General features: G+C 40.2%; 2 non-coding genes and 3 pseudogenes across 2 annotated transcripts; all 5 read right to left on the minus strand.

Moving 5' to 3' along the window:
• Positions 1-15,304: 15,304 nt before the first annotated feature.
• LOC121968662 lies at positions 15,305-15,423 on the minus strand (annotated as a pseudogene).
• Positions 15,424-15,698: 275 nt separating this feature from the next.
• Positions 15,699-15,817, minus strand: LOC121968673 (annotated as a pseudogene).
• A 285-nt stretch (positions 15,818-16,102) lies between these two features.
• Positions 16,103-16,221, minus strand: LOC121968671 (annotated as a pseudogene).
• Positions 16,222-17,263: 1,042 nt separating this feature from the next.
• On the minus strand, positions 17,264-17,382 carry LOC121968983. The gene has a single exon (XR_006108484.1). It is a non-coding gene; the product is annotated as a 5S ribosomal RNA (ribosomal RNA).
• A 286-nt stretch (positions 17,383-17,668) lies between these two features.
• Positions 17,669-17,787, minus strand: LOC121968994. The gene has a single exon (XR_006108493.1). It is a non-coding gene; the product is annotated as a 5S ribosomal RNA (ribosomal RNA).
• Positions 17,788-20,948: the final 3,161 nt, after the last annotated feature.

Genomic DNA, 20,948 nt, shown 5'->3' on the forward strand with positions numbered 1-20,948 from the left:
GTTTTGGTCAAAACTTTAGAATTTAGAATAATATTGAGTCCTCAAACAATATTTTTTAAATTCACCAACACCTCAAAACATCGTGAATTTTGTATGCCACAATAGTGTGGACGTATACAAATTCAAACATTTGTAAGAGGAGGTTTTAATAGGATTCCTTTGGTCACACAAATAATAGCAGTGACTCCGATGGGGAGGATACTATTAAATGCGCCTAAGTGTATACCATTACTTAATACTTAGTCCATTAAATAGGATTATGCTCCTTCAGTTAAAGAAGATCACACGCTCCTAAATAATTTCCTATAACCATCCATAAAGGAAGTTTGATCTAGTGATCCACAAACAAACTCATCCGATGTGGAGGGAGGCACTCAGAGCCAATGCGTAAGTTTATTTGCATCACTTACAAACCAGTAATGGAGACCGTGGAATTTATTTATATATCCCTCTCCCACTTAGTTATTTAAGATGAGGATTTTAGCATGCACACACACACACATCACAGCAAACAAAAGAAATAAATATGGAAAAAATAATTTTCCAACTATTATGGTCTCTTCCATCACTGTCCTCCGTGTGCTGCCAGGGCTCATGTCGTCGCGTCCATCGAGCTTCCTTTTCTGCTGCGCCTCTGGTCCTCAAATAGAACCACATCTCACAAGGATACGATCCGCGATAAAAATAAAATTTTACATATATTGATCCTATATTCCACAAAGGAATGTACATAAAGTCTAGATTGAACAAAATGTAAAATCTTAAAACTAATACAGCTCCTGCTGTATTTAATAAATATAATCATGCACACACATAAAATACCCTTGACATATCCAAGGGTCCAATCACACACAATCATAATAGGCCATAATAGTTGGAGCCGCAACCACAGAGTCAATCTATTTGCATATCCTACTATTATCCAGCCTAAAATATGTATGACATGTGTTAGAACTTTCGAGCCGCAAAAACCGCATTTTGCGTTGCGGAAACCCCGAAGTTCTTAGCCACTGGATCCGTGAGAAGATAAAAATTTTCATGTACTTAGTTTTTCTACTCTAGATCTACACTAGATCTACATGAAAAAGGGAAGTATACCTTTGAGGCGAAGCCCTTCGCAAATCTCGCTCGTCCAAGGTTATTCGGATGTCAAGTGTGTTCAAGCGGACACACCTCTAGAAGTATCCACACGAACAAGAGATGGAGAGAACAAACTAAGAGTGTGCTAGCACCCTTAGAAGTCACGGCAAGGATGAGAGGGAGAGCAAGAAAGAAGAGAGGAGGAAGATGATGAAGTGAATGAGCACACAAAAAATTGCTAACTCTTGCACTAATGTGGTCGGCCACATTAAGAGGTTATTATACCTCCATGTAATACCAAGAGTCATGACTCTTGGTATTCCTCATGAGGTGACACACTCTTCATGTAGCCATGATGATGTGGAACACCATCATTGGCTGACCCCATGCCATGTCACAAATGATGTGGCATTTGGTCAAGTCAAACTTGACCTTTCATCTTCCCTCTCAAGTCAAGTCAAACTTGACCTCTTCTCAACGATGGTTGAACAAATCTAACCATTTGATTTAAATCAATTTAATTTAATGAATCCATATTCATTAAATTAAATTGACTCAATGAATCCAAGTCTAAATTAGACTCATTTGACACATGAATCAAATTGAGTCCAACTTAATTAGTTTAATTTGGATTACTCTTAATCCAATTTAGTTCATCACATGAACCTAATCCTCTAGATTCATCAAATAAACCTAATCTCCATCTAATTGCCCTTTGTGTGTGACCCTATAGGTTCTTGCAACATTGGCAATGTTCCTAAACCCATTAGAAGCATAAGTAATGAGCGGTATCTAGCAACACATCATTACTACCCAAGTTACAAGAATGTTGAGATCCAACATCACCTTGTGACTACTAATTGTGACTCTCACAATATATGACAATGTCCTTCTATCCTTGACATCTAGATTGATCAATTGAGGCATAGACCGTGTCATCCTCTAATCAATCTATATCTTGAACTCCAAGTAGACTCACTCTAAACAAATGAGCTCAATATCTCATATTGACTCATTTGGGCATGGTCATGCACTTAGTGGTCTCACTCTATCAAGAATGATGATGTCACTCCCATCATATAGGAGGGATAGATCCCATCTACACCACTCACATCCCTCCGCATAATTTGTTACATACCCAGTAATCACCTTTATAGTCCACCCAGTTATGGGTGACGTTTGACGAAGCCAAAGTATGTAACTCCTTATGTAGGGAACCATGGTGACTTCAGGTCCAAAGACTCATAGTCATACTAATAGTCACATGAGAAAGTATATGACACTCATATAACGATCCATGATACTTTCTCATAGAGGGTCATTCAGTATACATTCTCCAATGCATACCCATGTGTCAACTTGATATCTCTATATCCATGACTTGTGAGATCAAGTCATCGAGTTAACCTACATGCTAGTCTCATTGTATTAACATTGTCCCTGAATTTTAATACTTGACTAGGAATGATTAAGAGTAGTGTCCTCTATATCATCTCACTATCGATTTAATCAATCGATTGATATAGATAAGAACCTTCTACTCAAGGATGCTATTATACTTAGTTATTTGGCACCAATACAAGTAAGTATAATAACCATAAAGAAATACCTTTATAAATATATAGGAATATGATACATCGAGTCCATACAACAATCATCATATGATTGGCTCTAGGGCTCTAACTAACAATATCCCACTAGCACTAGTGTCAATCAATGTAGGCTCTAATGCCCAATGACCTAGTGTGACCATCATGCTTTCTCTGTGCCAAAGCCTTGGTCAAGGGATCAGCGACGTTAGCTTCTGTGGGTACTCTGCAAATCTTCACATCTCCTCTATCGATGATCTCTCAAATGAGATGGAAGCGCCATAGTATGTGTTTGGTTCGCTAGTGTGAGCGAGGTTTCTTAGCCTGCGCAATTGCTCCATTGTTGTCACAATAGAGCTCAATAGGATCTGCTATGCTAGGAACCACCCCAAGCTCAGTAATGAACTTGCGGATCCAAACTGCCTCCTTTGTTGCTTTTGATGCAGCAATATACTCGGCCTCTGTTGTAGAATCAGCAATTGTGTCCTTCTTCGAACTCTTCTAGCTCACAGCACCACCATTCAAGCAAAACACGAACTCAGACTACGATCTATAGTCATCCTGGTCAGTTTGAAAGCTTGCATCACTGTAACCCTTTACAGCTAGCTCATCATCGCCTCCATATATCAAGAAATATTCTTTAGTCCTTCTTAAGTACTTAAGAATATTCTTGACCGCTATCCAGTGATGCTCACCTGGATCTGACTGGTATCTACTCGTCATGCTCAAAGCAAACGAGATATTAGGACGAGTACATAGCATGGCGTACATGATAGATCCTATGGCTGAAGCATAATGGATCTTATCCATGCGGTCTCTCTCCTCTCTAGAAGAGGGACTTTGAGTCTTCGAAAGACTTACACCATGTGACATCGCTAGAAATCCTTTCTTGGAATTCTGCATGGCAAACCATAGTAATACCTTGTCAACATATGTACTCTGACTTAGGCCAAGCAATCTCTTAAATCTATCTCTATAGATCTTTATGCCTAGGATGCAGGCTGCTTCACCTAAGTCCTTCATTGAGAAACAATTCTCCAGCCAAGTCTTGACAGACTATAGCAAAGGAATGTCATTCCCAATGAGTAGTATGTCATCCACATACAATACAAGGAAGACAACTGTGTTCTCAACAACTTTCTTATAGACACAGGGTTCATCTTCATTCTTGATGAAACTAAACTATTTGATCGCATCATAGAATCGAAGATTCCAACTCCGAGAAGCTTGCTTTAGTCCATAAATGGACTTATGCAGCTTGCATACTCTGCCAGTATGCTGTGGATCTACAAAACCCTCAGGTTGTGTCATGTACACATCCTCGAGCAAGTTTTCATTCAGAAACATGATTTTGACATCCATCTGCCAGATCTCATAACCGTGGTATGCTGCAATAGCAAGCATGATCCGAATGGACTTAAACATCGCTACTGGAGAAAAGGTTTCATCATAGTCAATACCATGAATTTGCTTGAAACCTTTTGCTACCAAACGACCCTTATAGATAAGTCCATCCATATCAGTCTTTCTCTTAAAGACACACTTACACCCAATGGGTTTGACGCCTTCAGGTGGATCAACCAAAGTCCATACTTGGTTGGTGTACATGGATTCCATCTCGGATCTCATGACCACTAGCCACTTCTCAGAATCTGGTCTCATCACAGCTTCCTGATAGGAGGTATGCTCATTCTCAACGAGCATAACGTCATCATGGTCAGACAAGAGAAATGAGTATCTCTTATGCTGACGACGTACCCTATCAAACCTGCGAAGAGGTAGGTCTACTTGAACTGGTTGTTGTTCCTCAACTCCTTGTGGAACAATCTCATCATCCACAACTCTTTGTGTCTCCAGTTCAACTTCCATCAAGGCTTCAGTGCTATGGTCCATATCTTGAACTTCTTCAAGATTGAACGTACTTCCACTAGTTTTTCTAGAAACAAAGTCTCTTTCTAGAAATTCCCCAGTCTTAGCCACAACTACTTTATGTTGACTGGGAATGTAGAAGTAATATCCCTTCATTTCCTTGGGATATCCTATGAAATAGCACTTATCGGATTTGGGTCCTAGTTTGTATGAGACTTGACGTCAAATATAAGCCTCACAACCCCAAATCCTCATAAAAGACACCTGGGCATCTCTCCCAGTCCATATCCTATATGGTGTCTTTATCACATCCTTGGATGGAACACAGTTAAGTATAAAGGCTGCTGTGTCTAGAGCATAGCCCCAAAGAGATATAAGATCTGTGTGACTCATCATAGATCGCACCATATCTAATAGGGTATGATTCCTCCTTTCGGATACACCATTCCACTGTGGTGTTCCAGGAGGAGTGAGTTGGGATAGAATCTCACACTCAACTTGATAGTCACGAAACTCATGGCTAAGGTATTCACCACCTCGATCTGATCGAAGTATCTTAATACTCTTGCCAAGATGGTTTTGTACTTCATTCTTGAATGCTTTAAACTTTTCAAAGGATTCTGACTTATGTGTCATCAAATACACATAACCATATCTACTAAAGTCATCAGTAAATGTAATGAAGTACCTATAACCACCTCTGGCAATGACATTGAAAGGGCTACATACATCACTATGTATAAGTCCTAACAAGTCAGTTACTCTTTCGCTGTGTCCACTAAAGGGAGTCTTGGTCATCTTGCCTAGTAGGCATGACTCGCATGTCTCATATGATTCAAAATCAAATGAGTCCAGCAAACCATCTTTATGGAGCTGGGATAAGCATTTGTCATTTATATGACCTAAGCGATAATGTCAGAGATAAGTTTGGTTCATTTCATTTGATTTGAACATTTTGGTACTTATGTTATAGATAGGGTTCTCTAAGTCTAGAATATAGAGTCCATTATCAGAGGTGCACTACAATAGAACATATCATTGAAGTAAACGGAACAACATTTGTTCTTTATTACAAAAGAAAAGTCTTTCTTGTCCAAACAAGACACTGAAATGATGTTCTTAGTAAGAGCAGGCACATAACAACATTCATCTACTTCTAGTACAAGCCCAAAGGGCAGAGATAGATAGTAAGTTCCTACAGCAACAGCAACAACCCATGCTCCATTGCCTACTCGTAGGTCCACCTCGCCCTTCGTCAATGCCCTGCTATTTCTCAGCGCCTGTACATAGTACCAATGTGAGAAGTACATCCGGTATCCAATACCCATGATGTAGAAATAGATAGATTGACTTTTATAACATATATACCTGAAGTAGAAGTCTCACTTCTCTTATTCTTAAGATCTTCCAGATATACTTTGTCGTTCCTCTTCCAGTGCCCGGTCTGACCGCAGTGGAAGCAGGTAGCATCCTTGGCAACCCCTCCTTTAGGTTTTAGTGCCTTGTCTTTGCCCTTGGCTTGGGACTTTCCCTTACCTTTAGGCTTGCCCTTGCCTTTATGCTTTTGCACCATCAAAATGGAGTTGGGATTTACCTTCTCAAGGTTTAGCTCAGCAGTTCTCAACATGCTTAGCAGCTCGGGCAGTGGCTTGTCAATTTTGTTCATGTTGTAATTAATGACAAATTGACTGTAGCTCTCTAGTAAGGATTGCAAGATCAAGTCTGTGGCCAGCTCTTGGCCAAGGGGGAATCTCAACCTCTGTAGGTTTTCTATGTACCCAATCATTTTGAGCACATATGGACCTACGAGAGTCCCATCTTGCATCTTGCACTAAAACAGTGCCTTGGAGATCTCGAATCTCTTGTGCCTTGCTTGTCCTTGATATAGTTGACGAAGATGTTCAACCATATCATAAGCTGACATCAACTCATGTTGCTTCTGAAGCTCAGAGTTCATGGTTGCGAGCATGAGGCATGACACATCTAATGCATCATCTTGATGCTTCTTATAAGCATCTTGGTCAACTCGCGTGGCAGTGCCAGGAGGTGCCTCCGGAATGGGTTGCTCCAGGACGTACAGTTTTCGTTCTTGTGTGAGAACGATTCTCAGATTTTTGTACCAGTCCAGGAAATTAGCTCCATTGAGCTTGTCCTTGTCAAGGACAGAACGCAGGGAGAAGGAGTTCGTGTTTGTCGACATGGCAATCTACAATAGAAAAATGCAGAAAATAAATATCATATTCCACTAATCATTTAATTAGACCTTTAATTAAATGATGCTCCCACTGAATTATAGGGCCTTAGTAGGAATCAAATCATGGATGTGGTCAAACCACACTACTAGATTCATACCGATTAGCTATAACTCTCATGGGACAAGATCCACATCATACTACGTCTTGAGTTAGCTTTAGCTAAATCGCCCAAGACCTAGTATGATCGGTAGATAACTAATTATCAATTACATCTCTATGCAACTCTTGTTTATAGGATCAAAATCCTCATTTATAAAAAACCTTGAGTTAGCCTTGGCTAAATCACCCAAGATTTAGTATAAATGTGATTTTATCCTATTTTCCAATCGTTGGAAAAATGCTTATAGTTATACTCGATCCAATTGAGTTAACTAGTTATACTTAATCCAATTAAGTTTGTACTCACCCAAGCTTTGATACGCAAGACCAAGATTGTCCCTCCGCACCCTACCAAGATAATATGCGTTGCTCTGCTTTGGCAGATTCAACAACAACAAATGATCGAGGTAGTGATGGGTATCAAAACTTGGTAGGCATATCGAGTTGAGTTGATTAAGATCTAATCTAATCGTGGATTCTTATCTTATACGCATTAAGGCACTAATTACCCTACACTAGCATGCATCACATACACACAAGCAATTAATTAAATTTTGATTAGGTCATGGCCCTACTACGATCTTCTCAATCCAATGAGAAGATCGGACGGTCAACCTAGGGTCAACAGCTTCTTTAAGCTCCTCCCTTTGACCGTCATGTGTTGCTCGCACCCTCCTCGTCGTTCCTTCTCGAGTAGACCTTCCAACGCTCCATTTTGTACATTACAAATATGAAACTTGAGTTACATTCGAGTCTAAACTCTATTTACAACAGGAAATAAAAGGAGAGGTACGACGCGCAGGTCGCATATAATATATACAGCACACACAACACACAAAAATAACACGCAAACCATATTATGAATTACAACACATTTTGTCTAATCAAATTAGGGTTTTTGGGCCATGACCATCACAAAATCATACATAATTCTAAATTATATATTTTACATAAATTTATGCAATTTTACTACTATTTTTACAATTTTGTGAGTTAAAATTTCCCGGCGGTCCCGTTTAACGATTTTCGGGCGCGATCGCGAGACAATGCCCCTTGTAGGGTTAGGGGCAGCGCCCCTTCTCATGAAATGAGTATCACGAGTGTCTTACTACGATCTAACAGCACCTTAAGCCGCTGTCCCAAAATAATTTGGGCGAGAACTTGACGTTTCAGAAAATTTTTCTCAATAGTCGAAGCCTAAAAAAAGTGTCCTAGCACTTGTTGCTTCGCCTCTACGAGAAAAATACTCATAAAACCATAAAAATCGTAAACTTACAGAAACTTACAGATCTATAATTTTTCATAAAAATTAAAATAAAAACAAGTACATGCTTCGCACGTGGCTCTGATACCACTGTTAGAACTTTCGAGCCGCAAAAATCGCATTTTGCGTTGCGGAAACCCCGAAGTTCTTAGCCACTGGATCCGTGAGAAGATAAAAATTTTCATGTACTTAGTTTTTCTACTCTAGATCCACACTAGATCTACATGAAAAAGGGAAGTATACCTTTGAGGTGAAGCCCTTCGCAAATCTCGCTCGTCCAAGGTTATTCGGATGTCAAGTGTGTTCAAGCGGACACACCTCTAGAAGTATCCACACGAACAAGAGATGGAGAGAACAAACTAAGAGTGTGATAGCACCCTTAGAAGTCACGGCAAGGATGAGAGGGAGAGCAAGAAAGAAGAGAGGAGTAGATGATGAAGTGAATGAGCACACAAAAAATTGCTAACTCTTGCACTAATGTGGCCGGCCACATTAAGAGGTTATTATACCTCCATATAATACCAAGAGTCATGACTCTAGGTATTCCTCATGAGGTGGCACACTCTTGATGTAGCCATGATGATGTGGAACACCATCATTGGCCGGCCCCATGCCATGTCACAAATGATGTGGCATTTGGTCAAGTCAAATTTGACCTTTCATCTTCCCTCTCAAGTCAAGTCAAACTTGACCTTTTCTCTCCCATGGTTGATCAAATCTAACCATTTGATTCAAATCAATTTAATTTAATGAATCTATATTCATTGAATTAAATTGACTCAATGAATCCAAGTCTAAATTAGACTCATTTGACACATGAATCAAATTGAGTCCAACTCAATTAGTTTAATTTGGATTACTCTTAATCCAATTTGGTTCATCACATGAACCTAATCCTCTAGGTTCATCAAATGAACCTAATCTCCATCTAATTTCCCTTTGTGTGTGACCCTATAGGTTCTTGTAACGTTGGCAATATTCTTAAACTCATTTAGAAACATAAGTAATGAGCGGTATCTAGCAACACATCATTACTACCCAAGTTACAAGAATGTTGCGATCCAACATCACCTTCTGACTACTAATTGTGACTCTCATAATATATGACAATGTCCTTCTATCCTTGATATCTAGATTGATTAATTGAGGCATAGACCGTGTCATCCTCTAATTTATCTATATCTTGAACTCCAAGTAGACTCACTCTAAACAAATGATCTCAATATCTCATATTGACTCATTTGGGCATGGTCATGTACTTAGTGGTCTCACTCTATCAAGAATGATGATGTCACCCCCGTCATATAGGAGGGATAGATCCCATCTACATCACTCACATCCCTCCGCATAATTTGTTACATACCCAGTAATCGCCTTTATAGTTCACCCAGTTACGGGTGGCGTTTGACGAAGCCAAGTTTGCAACTCCTTGTGTAGGGAACCATGGTGACTTCAGATCCAAGGACTTATAGTCATACTAATTATCACATGAGAAAGTATATGACACTCATATAACGATCCATGATACTTTCTCATGGCGGGTGATTCAGTATACATTCTCCAATGCATACCCATGTGTCAACTTAATATCTCTATATCCATGACTTGTGAGATCAAGTCATCGAGTTGACCTACATGCTAGTCTCGTCGCATTAACATTGTCCCTGAATGTTAATACTTGACTAGGAATTATTAAGAGTAGTGTTCTCTATATCATCTCACTATCGATTCAACCAATCGATTGATATAGATAAGAACCTTCTACTAAAGGATGCTATTATACTTAGTTATTTAGCACCAATACAAGTAAGTATAATAACCATAAAGAAATGCCTTTATAAATATATAAGAATATGATACATCGAGTCCATACAACAATCATCATATGATTGGCTTTAGGGCTCTAACTAACAACATGTGCATAATTATACTAAAAATCAAACACACAAAGGTATAACCTAGCTCTGATACCAATTGTTGGTTGCTACTCGGAATACCGTCCTAGTTCCCCTGTACAAAAATTTGTACAAGCATAGAACTATCCTAGCTACCCATGTGCTCTACTAAAGTTAAATTTGGATTGCAAACGATGCTTAACATTATTAATCCAAATTTTCCTTTAGAAGTTAAACTTTGATTGGGAACGAAACTTAACATTCTTACTCGTAGTTCAACCGATGTGATTTTCCTAAGTTAAATCATATTACAGAAGTTCTCAAATATCTATTTCAAAGATCAGCTTCTAAGTTAAACATGGCGAGGCACTAGGCCTTCTTGGGTATGGGATTATCCACCACTTCCTAGACAAAGTCTCACAAAGAAATCAGATATTTAATTTCTTACAGTAAATTAGATTTAACTATAGAGATCTCAATAGAAATACATTATCGAAACATGAAATCGAAAAATAAAATCGATAACAAAAATGATAACTAAAACCGATAACCTCTTGTGTTTGGTTTTTCAAGATCTATACAAAAGATGAACTAGTTATGATGCGGAAACTAATAACTAGTTATACCTTTTGTAGCTTATAGACCTCTTGATCTTCTATTGTATTCCTCTCCTTCTCTTGGGCGTCGTGTGGGCGACGATCTTCCAGGAGGAAATCCACCCAAGCTTCTTCCTTTGCTTCCAAGATCCGGCCACCAACTAACCTCCAAGGGATGTTAGACAAGAGAGCTTCCTTCTCTTCTTCTTCTCCTTCAATCAACTGGCCACCAAGAGATCTCCCACAATTGGTATCGCTGGCCTCCAAGAGAGAAAATAAAAGGAGAGAAGAGAAAGAATAGGGTCGGCCACCAAGGAATTGGAAGAGAAGAATAGAAGATGTGTTCTGGGGTGAGGCACCCCCTCCTTCTCTTTTATAATCCTTGGTCTTGGCAAAAAAAGAAAAGTTTTAAATATAATTAAAACTTCCTTATATTCCTTGCCAATGACTAAAAAGAACAGTTTTAAAATAAAAAATTAAAACTTCCTTCTAAGCTTATCATGGCCGGTCATATTCAAGTGCTCCAAATAAGGAAAGTTTTAAACACAAAATTAAAGCTTCCTTATTTGTTTCCGGTAAGAAATTTTAATAAAAAATTTCTCTTTTAAATTCTTTGTTAGTTATAAAAGGAAAATTTTATAAATTAAAATCTCTCTTTTAAAATATGTGGATGGTTACAAAAAATGAAATATTATCAAAAATTAAAATTTTCCATTTAACTATAAATAAGAAAAGATATCAAACCTTTCTTTTAATCCTTTGTAGAAAACTATAAAAGGAAATATTTTAAAATTTAAAACTTTCTTTTAAAATCATGGCTTCCACATAAAGAAAGAATTTATAATTTATAATCACCCTTTTATTTAATGTGTGGTCGGCCACCTTTCTTAGGCTCTAAGCTTGGCTGGCCATTGATCTTGGCTCCATCCTTTGGCTTGGTCGGCCCTGGCTTGGGCTCCAAGCTTGGCTTGGCCGTCCACAAAGAGATGGGTAAGAAGCTTGGCTCTAAGTGGATATAAGGTTTTATAAATAAGAGGCTACAATAGGGACCTTGAGGAGGAATTGGTTTTGGTCTCCCGATGAGCTTAAGCTTCCCGTGTTCTCCCCGAACACCCAACTCAAGTTCATCAATAATAACTCATACCACTAAAGAGTTATTATTGCACTACCGCACCAATCTCATATTACAATATGGGCTCCTTCTTATCATGAGTGCATTAGTCTCCCTGTGTTTAAGATATTAAATGCCACTAATTAAATGAGTTACTGACAACTCACTTAATTAATTTCTAGCTCCAAGAGTAGAACCACTCAACCTTATTATCATGTCGGACTAAGTCCACCTGTAGGGTTTACATGACAATCCTTATGAGCTCCTCAAGAGGACATCATCAACTTAGATTACTAGGACACAGTTTCATTCTATAATCAATAACACATCATATAAATAATATCATTTCCTAACTTATCAGGCCGATTAATTTAACGAGCTAAATCACACCCTTTGATAAATTAAAGAAATAAATATTAAGTATACGTGCTTGTTATTATATCATGATTAAGAGTATGCACTTCCATAATAACAAAGGTTTTGTTCTTTTATGTAGTCAGTATAAAAAAAACTACCTCAAATGGTCCTGCTCAATACACTCATAGTGTACTAGTGTAATTTTATTGTCAAGATAAACTAATACCAAATTACACTACAACCACTCCAATGGTTTGTCCCATTCCATCTTGGTTGTGAACTACTATTTATAATTTATCAAGAACTGATAACAAAAACTTTTGTGTGTCTCCTCTGTAAAGCCCGAAAAATTCCCGAATTCATTTTATAATTATTCTATGATTTTTCTGGAATTATTAGATATTTTTCCGGAATTTTCCGAGTAGCGGAAGTAGCAAAAACAAATAGGTCGCAAAATAGCTTAGGCGGGAATCGAACCCGAGACCTATGGTGTAAGGGATAATGCTAGTAACCAGTTGAACCCAGCAGGGCCGTGCTGAAAGAAGAGGGAATCAATTATATTTATAATTGATTTTGGATGAATTAATTAGTAAATATAAATAAGGATTTAAGTGAGAAGTTTAGATTATTTTCTCACCGTAGCTTTTCCTCACCTGAAACCTAAAACCGCCGCACCTCTCCTCTTCCCCTCTTCCTCACGCACGGCACACACCAAGCCAAGGGTCAAGGGATCATCTTCCGGCGACGACTCCAACACGAAAAAGATTCTTCTCCGCGAGAGGAACGCGAGGACGTAAGCGGTTCGTCGAGAGGATCAGTTTTTCGAGAAACCTAGCGAATAGAATCGTAAGAAAACCTTGCGATTGAGGTAAGAAACCCCTCACCTGCAGTATAATTGCTCTCGCTTGTTAGTTTTGGCATTAGTTCAGTAATTTTACAGTTTTCAGTTTTAGGGTGTGCTTTTAGTGCACACCAAGCATTCGGTAGAATGCTCAGTTCAGAAGGATGCACCAATAGGCGTCCTAACAGCATGTAAAATGTATTAGAAACATTTTACTCAGTTTATTATCAGTTATTACAGCTAATGGATCAGATATCCATTGGGTGGGCTCCCACAGTAGCCTCTAGGTTCAGATAACCTAGCTCTAGGTTCAGATAACCTAGAACAGCAAAGTAAAATAAAACAGTATTCAGTATTTTACTTTTATTCAGTTGGCAATGTACTTGGATCAGATATCCATGGGCTGGACTCCCACAGTCGTCCCTAGGTTAACCTAGTAACCCTGCTGGATTCGGAACTTGCAATCCCGGGTCTCGTAGGGATGCGCGCACAGTATGTACAGTTGCCAGGGCCCCAGCAGCATGTTTAGTATTTTCATCTATTATATGTATAGTTTTCAAATTTGAAACCAGTGATGAGAACACTAGTTTAGCTTTCAGTTCAGTCAGGTTCAGTTTACATGATTCGAGTTCATGTACAGATTTAGATATATGCATGATTAGTTCAGTTTTATGCTCAGTTTATAAGTATGCCATGTTCAGTTTAAAGCATGTTCAGTTTTTATGTTATGCCATGCTTTGTATGATACCATGTCATGCCATGCTTGCATATTCAGTATGTTTCAAACAGCATGATTTAAAAACATAATCGCATCGTTGCATGTTTTAGTGAGGTAGATGGTTTCTTACTAAGCTTTAAGCTTACATATACTATTTTCCTTATACTGCAGATACAGGTAAAAGGAAAATGGACTAGCAGTGGAGGCTGGAGGTCAATGCAGATGAGGATGTGTGTGGAAGGAACTGGAATAAAAGACCCTCTGGGGATTTAGCATTTACTTTAGCACTTTTCAGTTTATTAGTTCAGTTTCATGTTTTAAGCAATTAGAACTTTTAGAAATTCATATCTTCATGCACTTTAAGTTGTTAAAATGCCATGAACCAGTAAACCTTGCTTTAGCTTAAGTTAGAATTGTTACTACATGTTGTTAGAATGTTTATTATACATTAGATAGTTGTAGTGGGAGGTTTTGGCACGAACCAGTGCTGAAATCAGAGTTTCTGATTCGAAATCAGAAACCCTGATCGGTCAGCCGACAGATCAGGAATGAGTTGGTGTCACGGGATCGGTCAGCCGACCGACCCAGGCACGAACAGAGAGTTGGCAAGGGTTATGGATCGGTCAGCCGACCGATCCCGAAGCGAACAGAAAGTTAGGAAGTGCACTGATCGGTTTACCGACCGATCAGGGCGCTCCTGGATCGGTCGGTAGACCGATCCAACTGCGTACAGAACGCAGCAGAAGCACAGAGGCTCACCGATCGGTCTCCCGATCGATCAGGGTGTTCCTGGATCGGTCGGTAGACCGATCCAGTTGCGTACAGAAGCGAGGTAAGCTTATGGATCGGTCAGCCGACCGATCCAGAGGGTGCCTCTGTGCCAGTATCAGCTGGAACGATCTGTGAATCATTCCGACGGCTCAATCGACTCACGGATCGGTTGAAATGTCTGATTACAGCTAGCAGGACATTCGAGAGGCATAGATTGTCTCTCCTAGCATGTGTACAACACTTAAATACTCTTAGAATGTCAGGTTAAGACTTTACAGTAATTTGTTTAGCTAAATTTTAAATTAGCTCAGTTTTCCGCACAGTCAGTACAGCAGTATTGTAGCGATCGGCCTCGCAGCCTAGTCAGTAGAAGGCGGGTCGTTACATCCTCACACCATGTTATCTATAATATAAATTAAATAGGCAACTACACTTAGCATAAATGTAGATATTTGACCAATGTGATTCTTATTTCAAAATAAATATTTATAAAAAGCTAGACTTTTAGCATACACTCTAACACAGAGTCGTTCAATAAGATCTAGCCATCCTGACCATTCAACTGGTTCCGGCCGATCTTGACTGTTCAGTCAGATTTAATCTCATCAATTTACCACGATCCGACGAAATAAAATTAACGAAGCGCTACCGCGAATCCTCAACTCTCCGCCCTCCCCCCGATGAAAAAACCTAAAATAAATAAAAATCAACCGTTAAATAATCAAACTGCTGTGGCTTCCCAGCGGTCAGTGCCACTTTCCAGAGGGATAGTCACATTAACATTTAAACAACGCACGAAAAATAGACCCATTGATAACACATTTTTATTATAAAAAAAATAAAAAATATAAATATAAATTAGGTGCAACACAAGGACTTCTTAGGAGGTCACCCATCCTAGTGCTGCTCTCGCCCAAGCACGCTAAACTTCGGAGTTCTGATGGAATCCGGTGCATTAAGGCTGGTATGATCGCACCCATCCTTTCTACCACACGCACCTTATTTAAACATCCAACAGCCCTCGCGCGAATCAACCCTCCGCCGCCGCCCTCCCTCCTCCCGACGAAGCAACCAGACAACAAAAATCAAAAAATTAAAAGTTAAATAAACAAACCACCGCAGCATCCCATGCGGTCACCACCGCCTTCCGGGGAAGGGAACAAAAATAAATAAATAACAAATAAACAACCCACGGAAAATAGACACACTAATAACACGTTTTTATTAAAATAATAATAATACTAAAATAAAAGTAGGTGGAACACGAGGACTTCCCAGGGGGTCACCCATCCTAGTGATGCTCTCGCCCAAGCACGCTAAACTTCGGAGTTCTGATGGAATCCGGTGCATTAAGGCTGGTATGATCGCACCCATCCCTTCTACCACACGCTCCTTATTTAAACATCCAACAGCCCTCGCGCGAATCAACCCTCCGCCGCCGCCCTCCCTCCTCCCGACGAAGCAACCAGACAACAAAAATCAAAAAATTAAAAGTTAAATAAACAAACCACCGCAGCATCCCATGCGGTCACCACCGCCTTCCGGGGAAGGGAACAAAAAAATAAATAAATAAATAAATAACAAATAAACAACCCACGGAAAATAGACACACTAATAACACATTTTTATTAAAATAATAATAATACTAAAATAAAAGTAGGTGGAACACGAGAACTTCCCAGGGGGTCACCCATCCTAGTGATGCTCTCGCCCAAGCACGCTAAACTTCGGAGTTCTGATGGAATCCGGTGCATTAAGGCTGGTATGATCGCACCCATCCCTTCTACCACACGCTCCTTATTTAAACATCCAACAGCCCTCGCGCGAATCAACCCTCCGTCGCCGCCCTCCCTCCTCCCGACGAAGCAACCAGACAACAAAAATCAACAAATTAAAAGTTAAATAAAAAAACCACCGCAGCATCCCATGCGGTCACCACTGCCTTCCGGGGAAGGGAACAAAAAAAATAAATAAATAAATAATTAACAAACAAACAACCCACGGAAAATAGACACACTAATAACACATTTTTATTAAAATAATAATAATACTAAAATAAAAGTAGGTGCACCACGAGGACTGATGGAATCCGGTGCATTAGTGATGGTATGTTCGCACTCATCCTTTCTACCACACTCTCCTTATTTAAACCGCTAACGGCCCTCGCGAGAATCAACCCTCCCGTAAGCAAACAGTACAACGCCTCCGCTAAAAAAACAAATAACTAAATCAAGGTGACACACTGATAACTACCATAATTATAAGTTGAAATCCAATCCATAAAAAACAAGAAGTACTATAACAAAACTCGCAATACGAATCTAACTCAATAAACATGATAAAAAATCAACAATTAACCATTGGATCATATCTGAAGCGAACTGATCATAGGGCTCGAATATAATTAATTATCATCGTTCATCAAGATCTGGCTTATTCAAGTCAATCTATGTAGATCTCCGATGATCAGAGTCGTTCATTAAGATCTAGCCATCCTTACCATTAAACTAGTTCCGGTCGATCTTGACCGTTCACTCAAATTTAATCTCATCAATTTACCACGATCCGAGGATGTGAAATTAATGAAGCGCTACCGCGAATCCTCAACCCTCCGCCCTCCCCCTGGCAAAAAAACCTGAAAACACCAACAAATAAAAAAAAAATCAACCGTTAGATAATCAAACCGACGCGGATTCCCAACGGTCTGGGCCACCTTCCAGGGGGATAGTCACATTAACATTTAAACAACCGGCGAAAAATAGACCCACTGATAGCACATTTTTATTACAAAAAAATAAAAAATAAATAAAAAAAAAATTAGGTGCAACACGAGGACTTCTCAGGGGGTCACCCATCCAAGTACTGCTCTCGCCCAAGCACGCTTAACTTCGAAGATCTGATGGGATCCGGTGCATTAGTGCTGGTATAATCGCACTCATCCTTTCTCCCACACGCTCCCTATTTAAACTGCCAACGGCCCTCGCGCGAATCAACCCTCCGCCGCCGCCCTCCCTCCCCCCGACGAAACAACTAGACAACAAAAATTGAAAAATTAAAAGTTAAATAAACAAACCACCGCAGCTTCCCATGCGGTCACCGCCGCCTTCCGGGGGAAGGGAACAAAAAAATAAATAAATAAATAAATAACAAATAAACAACCCACGGAAAATAAACACACTAATAACACGTTTTTCTTAAAATAATACTAATATTAAAATAAAAATAGGTGCAACACGAGGACTTCCCAGGGGATCACCCATCCTAGTACTGCTCTCGCCCAAGCATGCTTAACTTCGGAGTTCTGATGGGATCCGGTGCATTAGTTCTGATATGATCACATCCATCCTTTCTACCACACTCTCCCGATTTAAACCACCAACGGCCCTCGCGCGAATCAACCCTCCCGCAAGCAAATAGTACAAGGTTTGTATGTTTGTATGCATTGTTTTAGCCGTATGCAGATTTTTAGTGATAGGGTGTGAATTAGTGCACACCAAGCGTTTGATTAAACGCTCAGCTCAGTGAAATGCCACCATAGGCATTTTAATAGCTTAGATAAATGCAATAGAAGCATTTTTACAGCTTAATTAGTCTTGCTACAGCTTTTATGGACTAGACGTCCAATGGGTGGGCTCCCACAGTTGCCCCAGGTTCAGATAACCTAGTTTTGGGTTTAGACAACCTAGTAAAAGCAAGACAAGAGTTATTAGCTTATGTTCAGTATTTTACTTTTCAGTGGCACTGTACTGGATTAGATATCCATTGGGTTGGGCTCCCATAGTCGTCCCTAGGTTTAGATAACCTAGTAACCCTACTAAATTCGGGACTTGCAAACCCGGGTATAGTTAGGGATGCGCGCATAGCCCAAACAGCAGCATGATTATTATTTTAATCTATCTACTAAAATAGCTTTCGAAACCTCACAATTAGTTATGTGAATTCAGTACAGCTCCAGCATTAGTTAGCATTTGCTCCGTTCAGTTTGTTTGTATCAGTTTAGTTTTCTATTGACACAATGTGATAGCTTACAGTAGCACTTGTTGCCATGACTAGTTTGCTTGTATGGCATGCCATGCTCTTGCATATTCCATGATCATATGTTTCAAATAGCATGTTTTAAAAACATATATTGCATCGTATGCATGTTTTGTGAGATAGATGGTTTCTTACTAAGCGAAAGCTTACAGATACTCTTTTCCTTATACTGCAGATAAAGGTAAAGGAAAGATGGATTAGAGGAGGCTGGAGGTCAATGCAAGGAAGATGTGTGTGGATGGAACCTGGAATAAAAGACCTTGGATGGACTAGAACATTTAAGAACTTAGTTTTCTTATCATGTTATTCTTTGTTATTTAGTTATCTAAATGCATGAAATTATAGAAAATCCGCTTAGCTTGTTAGTAACCATATTTAGAATGTTATTTGTTTGCTATTAGAATGCTTTCCAGTTATTTTAGATCTCGTGTATGTGAGTTTGGCACGAAACAGTGCTGAAATCAGAGTTTGCTGCGAAATCAGAAACCCCAATCGATCAGTGGATCGATTGGGGGCCCTCAATCGATCAGTGGATCGATTGGGAGCCTGGTTCCGCGAACAGTAAGCTTCTGGATCGATCAGTTGATCGATCCAGCCGCACTCTGTCGCGAACAGTAAGCTCCTGGATCGATCGTTCGATCGATCGGGGAAAACGCTCCCGCGAACAGAGAGCTCTGGAATCAATCAATGGATCGATTGGCCAGTCTGGATCGATCAGCCGATCGATCCAGAATATTAACCCGAGCACAGTAGCCATCGGAATCGATCCACGGATCGATTCAACAGCTTGCAATCGATTGAGTTTAACCTGGATCGATTGGGAGCTGGGTTTCGACCAAGAGACCTTGTAGTTCAGCTCCTTGACCACAGGGGATGCAGGATATGCCATGTATACCTTAGATTGCATCTCTTAGTACATGTAAAGCCAAGAATTTGTATTAGCTTGGCAAGGTTTTAAATTAGTTCACATTTCCGCATCTTAAAACATAGCCTAGCACAGCATATTATGACGGTCCGATCTTACAGCCTAGCTAGTAGAAGGTGGGTCGTTACAGAGTGGTATCAGAGCAAGTTCCATACTTCCTTCACACACATCAGCATTGAACCTGCAGCTTCCAAGTAAGAACACCTCTTCTCTTACATATGTTTTCTTACTGTCATGTTTATAGATAACTAAAGCATGTTGATGTATGATAGTATTTAACATGGTTGATTATAGTAATTAGTTAAATGTGATAGTATTAGTTATGTATGTCCTCTATTCCTTTAGAAATAGCAAGAGGACGCCCAGCTAAGAGGACACCAGCTACTGAGCCCCAGCATGAGGCAGGTAGTTCAGTGCCTCTCCCAGACCTTACAGCACTAGTGGCTCAGTTACAACAGCAGCTAGCTGAACAGCAACAGGAAATAGCCACCTTAAAGGCTAATCAGCAGAATACTCCCACTGTCACTCCGGAACCAAACATAGCAACCCCCGTAGTTATAGAGGTTCCACCAGTCCAGCCTACAGCACCAGTAGCCCCAGCAGCAGAGGCAAAGAGAGAAGTCTATCTAATCCAGTGGCAGAGAGTCAAGCCAGAGAACTTCTCAGGCACTAGTGAACCATGGGATGCTCAAGCCTGGTTCAAAACACTGGAGAGTACGATGGAGCTTCTGGACTGGCCAGAGCATGAAAAGGTGAAGTGTGCCTCCTTCTGTTTGACAGGAGATGCACATATGTGGTGGGAGAGAATTAGAGCGAAGCGCCCAGTGAACCAAATGACATGGGCTGACTTCGAGAAAGAATTCTTCGAGGAGTTCTTTCACATGCGGGTCACAAACCGCCACTACGACGAGTTCACTGAGTTTCATCAGGGCAACCTATCAGTTGAGGAAGCTGTGAAGAAATTCAATAGATTGGCTCGTCTATGCCCCGAACTAATCAACACAGAAAAAGAACGAGTCCGATTGATGCTAAAGATGCTGAGGCCGGAAATAGCAATGAACGTGGCTGGCGGCGTTCATAGGCCGCAAACCACCGAACAACTAGTCAGCAGTGCTCTGACTACCGAGCACTACCAGAATAATATCAAGCAGTAGAAGCAAGTCCTCTCAGAGTCCAAAGGGCAAGGAGGCTCAAGTACTCAGAAACAACAGGGCCACAACTCTAACTGGAAAGGGAACTCCAGCAACAAGCGCAAACCAGGGAGTTACCCAAAGGGAGGACCAGCCAGCAAACAGCCTAGTTATCCCAAATGTGCTACCTGTGGGAAATTCCACCCTGGGGTTTGTCGCAAAGGCACACGGGGATGCTTTGAATGTGGAAAGGAAGGGCACATGGCTAAGCAGTGCCCAAACAAGGCTAGTCTTCCTCTACCACAGCCGATTTAGTATAGAGGCCAGCCAGCTCAGTTACATCAGATGCAGGCCGCTCTAGATGGTCCACACATCAGCCAGGGCAGACTAGAAGCCCCTCCAGCTATGACAAA

Source organism: Zingiber officinale, chromosome 3B (genome assembly GCF_018446385.1).
Source record: "Zingiber officinale cultivar Zhangliang chromosome 3B, Zo_v1.1, whole genome shotgun sequence".
In the NCBI taxonomy this organism is placed as follows: domain Eukaryota; kingdom Viridiplantae; phylum Streptophyta; class Magnoliopsida; order Zingiberales; family Zingiberaceae; genus Zingiber; species Zingiber officinale.